General features: G+C 34.4%; 1 long non-coding RNA gene across 1 annotated transcript in view; it reads left to right on the forward strand.

Moving 5' to 3' along the window:
- The window catches only part of LOC113070273 (uncharacterized), a 4,530-nt gene extending 379 nt beyond the window's left edge, over nucleotides 1-4,151 (forward strand). Inside the window, exons 2-3 of the long non-coding RNA XR_003279895.1 lie at nucleotides 3,172-3,271; nucleotides 3,355-4,151. This is a non-coding gene — a long non-coding RNA (uncharacterized LOC113070273). The remainder of the gene's footprint in view (nucleotides 1-3,171; nucleotides 3,272-3,354) is intronic.
- The last annotated feature ends 2,076 nt before the right edge of the window (nucleotides 4,152-6,227 follow it).

Genomic DNA, 6,227 nt, shown 5'->3' on the forward strand with positions numbered 1-6,227 from the left:
TTCAAATTTACCCTGTGGAAAAAGTCAAGCGTTTCTACATGTGTGTGTGACACACATCTGCAGAGTATGGGACTACAAAATATTTTTGTGAAACCATTATATTTCCTTACAATATTTTTTGTTTATTATATTTTTCAGGGTTTTTTGATGCCTAAAAAGTTTAAAAGATTGACTCAATTTAATATAATTTAATATTAATATATATATATATATATATATATATATATATATATTTTTTTTTTTTTTTTTTTTTTTTTTTTTTTTTTTTTACAAAATTTACAGAGATTTCTATTCTAAACATGAAAGAACTAAACTTAACGTAATTTAAAACAATAATTATTTTACACAGCTTTGCATCTCAATTTAACAGCATATCCTGATTTAAAGATGTTTACATATTTTTATTGAACATTATTTTTTGCCTGTATTCAGCACATAAAAGCATGAATGTGGTGACTAGCATTTCTCACGTTCTGTCACACAGTATATAATTTGCTATACTTTGAATTGTCCAGTGCTCAGCTGCTTTAGTGAATCCTGTAGGCTGGTTTAATGTCCAGCTTTATGAACTCTAGCTGTCATCTGTCCTCAGGCAGTGGCCTTCGAGGCTCACAGTCTGTCTGTCCCCAGTGTGCTGTGGTTGGGCCTCCTGCCTTCAGACATCCAGAGGTTTGGGAAAGTCAACTCATTACTCTGCTCTGTGGTTTGTGATCGAGGCTGGGCTTGCTCTGGTTTCCGTTTTCTGGTGGTTTCTTGTTTTGGTTTTTGTTGCTGTTGCTGTTTTTTATCTCCTTCCTTTCGAAAGCTATTTTAAGTGGACGTGTCGACTGTCATGGACCTCAGAAATCAGAACCTCTTTTTAGGAATATAGATATTCTGTGTAGAAATACAGAAGAAAGAACGTCAGTTGCAGTTGTTGGCAGAACGTATATAATATTTTAAACACTGGGCTCTTTAATCTTTAATTAATGGCACACTACTGAAAAATAATTTTCCATCTTCTTATCTGGATTCAGCAGATTAACGCAGTATGGCGTACTTTACCATACAACAATTTCTTTACTGAATCAGTTCTTTAAAATGCGGTCCACTTGACTACACTGTGAGTTTTGATTTAAGCCCAACTGACACTTCATCTGATGATCTACAGAAAATATACATTTGCAAATAAAATTCTATTTAGTTAAACCAAAACATTGATTTTGGCAAATAGCACTTGATGAATCTATATAATTAACCCATATTTGCATAGGAAAGTGCAGTGTTTGCACTAAAAAGAATTACTAGAATCTGGATTGCAGGTTTTTGTACTGAAATGCACAAACTGCATGGACAAATGGCCAGTGGTTTAGGGAACCCTTCACAGAATGCATTCAAAAAAGCCCTGGAAACATCCTCAGGTATTTTCGTTTACCATATACTGGCAGCGTCCTGCTCCGCCTCGACCCAAAAACACTACAGGACCGCGATCCTGCACATATGCATACGATTGCAACACACTGATGACATGTTTGTGAAAGCAGCATGAGAAAAAGCATGATTTGTACAACAACCCACTTAAAATCTACCCAAAATTAAAAACAGTTGCTCTGGCCAAGTACTGAATCTACTGCTCGCATTTCACAGAACGAAAGCATTGGATTTAATGGACTCGGCTGTGTTTCTTAGTTCTCAGTTTTAATCTGCCGTAGTATGATAAACGAACAAATTGATGCTGGGCTGGTCTTAGTACAATGCTATTGTAAACCGAGCTTATTTTAATATTTGTGCCTGCTAAAATCTCAGCACATCAGTTGTTTCTCAGATGTGGGAAGCAGCGCATGGTTCTTCCAAGTTCACACGCCTTCCAATTTCTGATCTTTTAACATCTGCAACACTTTATGATCATGTCTGAACGCTTAAAGGATTGATGAACACAAAAACTCATTTGGATTTGTCTCTTGTTTTCTTTATAAGCAGAAATGTAAAGCTTATAATTTGATAGAAACATGTAGTTCCATTAAAACTTGTATTATGTGAGCTAAGTTGTTCTTCACAATATTTGGGCTTTAGGATTCAGATGCAATTGTCATAGCAAGTTATATGGATATACCTTTTAAGATTTTATTTTATTTTTTCACACTACAATCATATCAACATGCATATTGTTTGTGTCTTGGGTTTTTACATCATTTTATGTGGCTTACTCTAAGCCCGATTTCTGCCTTTTAAATAAAAAAGAAGAGACGAACCTTGAGAAAAGTACACTTGATTGCACTTGAATATGTACTTGTAAACTGTACTTGCAGATAATATAATTATAAATTAAATAAAAGGCCACTTAAGTGTACTTAAAGAGAGTTACTTTCATGACAGATTCTTTCAAATTAAATGTATATTTTAAATCATTATGTTTTAATAATATTCGGTTGTGCTTTAAAGTGCACTTGTTTTGATGCTTTACTGAAGCACTTGATTATAGTTTGGACTGTATTGTTATTAAATATTACATTTAAAGCTAATGAATTCTAAATGTACTAAATTGCAGCTTCATCATTAAAAATGTGTGATTATATCTATATACAAGATATGCAAGTTTTAACCGAAGTGACATTAAAGTATATTTTGCTTGACCATAAATGCTTGTCAATACACTTATATATCATTGCATAAAAAAATGTAAGTGGCCTACTTAAGTGGGTCAAAAAGGTTCAACTAACTGCATTTAATATAAAATTGAACTGTTACATGTTTTCATTTAATAACAGTTAAGTGTCAGTTCAGAACATATTACATTCACTTCAGACATAAAGAGATGAAAGTGAAAATTCTGTCATAATTTTACCCTCGAGTTGTTGACTTCAAGGGAAGACCGAAGTATTTTGTACTGTAGTATCAACTTAACTTGTCTTAAACCCAGAATATTCCTAAATAAGTTCCAGTCGCATAATTTTGTATTTACCTCGGTCTACATCAGTGAACACCAGTATTAGTTAAAGTGGCCAGTGAGTACTGAGTTTTCATGTTAGAAAATAATCACCTCCCTTTAAAACAATCACATTTTGTTGCTCTGCAGCCTGACAGAAACAGTTTTTGTTTTATCCTGCTGTATCTACTCAGTGCAACTTATTCTTTTCTAAACCCACTGTGTGTAGCCTAAGTGTCAATGACTTAGATCATGTTTGTGTTTAGATTATGAATGCATGAGTTCCCATGGTGCCAGAAGAAAAAATTATTCCAGTTTCTCCAAAGGATGAGAGGAACATCAACAGCAGCTGTCTGGGATAGAGAGGTACCTGTAAAGCCCAAAGATGTTTCCTCAGAGAATGTGACAGTAGTGTGTGGTGTGATCTGTGTGTTTGTGTCATTTCTCAGGGAGAATCAATGCAGAGACTGAAGCTGAGATGCAGTATGTACCTGCGCCCTCTGCTGGAGCATGATCTGCACATGTGTGCTCATGATGAAAATCTCGCTCAATGTCTGATAAGCTGGCATGTTTGATTTCCGTCACTGTAGACTGTGAGCTATGAGCTCAAATATGTCATAAATCATTTGAGCCGTTATGCTGAAACTGCTCTGGAATGTCACATGTTTGCTTTGGCTGTGAATAAGGAAAAGCCTAAATAAACGAGCTCTTCCTTTTCTTGGGAACTGCCTCATGAAACAGACTGATTAATTCATTCAAGTAGGCTAATAAAGTATTACACTTTGTAATGGCGGCTGTATGAAATTATAGCAAGACTTAATATTTAATAACCAGGTTAATTATTGGTTCCATTAAAAAGTAAGGTATATAGAAATATTGTAATGATAAATATTTAAATTAGATAGGCCCAGAAAGAGCAAATTAACTGTTAAGACTATTCTTCCGTCCAGATGTTTTAGTGTATTATTATTATTATTTATTTATTTATGTTTTTTTCTGTGTAAGAAATTCAACGATGTTATCTTATTTGATATATAATGGGTAAATTTTAATTTAATTTAATTGTTTTATTTATTTTTTTTACTGTTGAGGCATTGTCTTTTTTTTACGATTGTGTTTTACGTGTAAATGAATGCGTGTGTAGAGTGCTTCATGTGTTTGACAGTCCTGAGGATCAGAGTCTCATTGAGGTAATGACTGTTATTTAGCGCCAGAGGACGCTGTTTACTCAGGTTTGTTCTATTCAGAAAACGTTTACGACACACTTTGACTCTTCTTCGGTTGTGAGGTTTAAGCATGATAGTATAGCTTCTTCTTCTTCTTCAAATTTTGCATAATGCTGTGGAAAGTAACTATATATAACTATATATATATAATATAAACATAAAGCTTCTGCATTCAGGAGAAGTGAGCATTGCACAACTAATTTGAAAGACTTTTATACCAACTAAATACTAATTACAGACTTTTTATATATTTATTTATTTGTTTTATTTTTTTATGAATGCTTCATACTGTGTCGTCTTTCATTTATTTATTTATCTGATGCATGTTATTTGATTAATTCTAGGTCTCATGTCCTCCAGATGACATCATGTGTCTGGCCTCAGCCTGGGAGCTTCCTCACTGTGGTCCTGAGCCAAGGATCTGATGAATAAAGAAACTGACACTCTCCACAAACAAGCTACACAATCAAGCCTGCAACGCTTATAGAGGAAGTCATCTCTCTTTTTATAATCCTTCCTCAGTCAGGACGATAAAGGGGCTCCATGTTTTCATAAACAAATCATAACGTCCTGAGGCTCTAGATCACACCTTCATAGCAGCGTTTGATATAGCTCCATCCATTCATCAAATGAGGAAGGCATCTAACCTCCAGTGTCTCAGATTGACTCTACATCCAGAAACCATAGCATCTGTTTCCATGATATACACACCTCCTCCAGCATTCAACACAACATGCACAAGGCAGGGTTCTTGTATAATGACAGATTAAAAATATTATTAACAAAGAGTAAAATTTTGGATCTCCCTGAATAAGTGGTTGAAAATAATCATTATAATTTTCTCCAGTCCTGGTACAGGTTTAATTCCTAAATAAACCATGCCTGATAGCACCCATTTAAATGGCCACCTCTCTCTAATCTCATAACTGTTAGTAGATAAGGGGATTACTTCTGACTTAGTCCAGTTGATTTTATAGTCTGAGATCTGGGGAAAACCTTCAATTAAAGAACACATAGTGGGAGTTGGGGGTTAAAGTCTTTGGATAGAGACATTTGTCTGCAAACAAAGGGTCTTTCAGTTTCTTTCAGGTTTGAGAGGTGTGAAAACTGCAGGTCACAGTCTTTGAGGCTGGAGAGGGTGCGAGGTCTCCACCAGGGTTCAACACCAAAGCCTGACTTAGCAAAGACGTGCCAATAAAGTCACTTCTATATCTTACTCGTCTATACTGGACGCATAACCTCTGAAGATTTTCACTTGTTGTCCTGTCTGTCTTCAAGAGCGCTGAGGTCAAACTCAGCTGTAAGACACAGTTGCTGAGGCAGAAGCGAGGAGCTGAACGCAGCACAATGCTGTGGAGCCTGTCTGCGCCTCGCTCTGACTTGCACCATTGTTTCTGTGGTGTGTTAGACTGATGACAGATGTGTTGGACACTGGCTTTTGCCATTGTGTGTGAAGTTTATCCTGATGTATAGAGGGGAAGAGATGTAAACACACGGCAGATGTACACCAAAAGCTGTGTGTTAAGGTTAATTCTGTCATCATTTCACTCACTCCTCGGACTGTTTTGTCCTTAAAATGGACAAAAACATTTCATCCATTTATATGCAAACAGGAAATTTTTCGCAAGATATTTAAAACATATTCTTTTGTGCTTCGGAGTGAAGTCATACAAGCTTGCAACAACACAGGAGTGAATAAATGATGGAAGAATTGTTAATTACGGGTGAACCCACATTTTACATTTTAAAATATAAAAAATAAAAATTAGTAAAACTATAGTTATACAAATAAAATTGTAACAATACAAATATTTTTGTGGAATACAATAAAGCTAAAATACAATAAAATAGAAATAACAGAAATAGAAATATAGATAACAAATAATAAAAATGTGGCCTTTGCAACTATAACAAAAATAAATTCGAAAACTGAAATTTCAGTTGAATTACTAAAATTATTAAACTAAAACTCGAATAAAAACTAATTAGAAATAAAAAAATGTCAAAAGCACATAACAAAATTAGCGTAACAAAACAAAACATAAAATCAAAAAAGAGAAAATATAAACATAAAATTTAATTCAAAATATGAATAA

This window comes from Carassius auratus, unplaced genomic scaffold, assembly GCF_003368295.1.
Source record: "Carassius auratus strain Wakin unplaced genomic scaffold, ASM336829v1 scaf_tig00003633, whole genome shotgun sequence".
Lineage (NCBI taxonomy): Eukaryota > Metazoa > Chordata > Actinopteri > Cypriniformes > Cyprinidae > Carassius > Carassius auratus.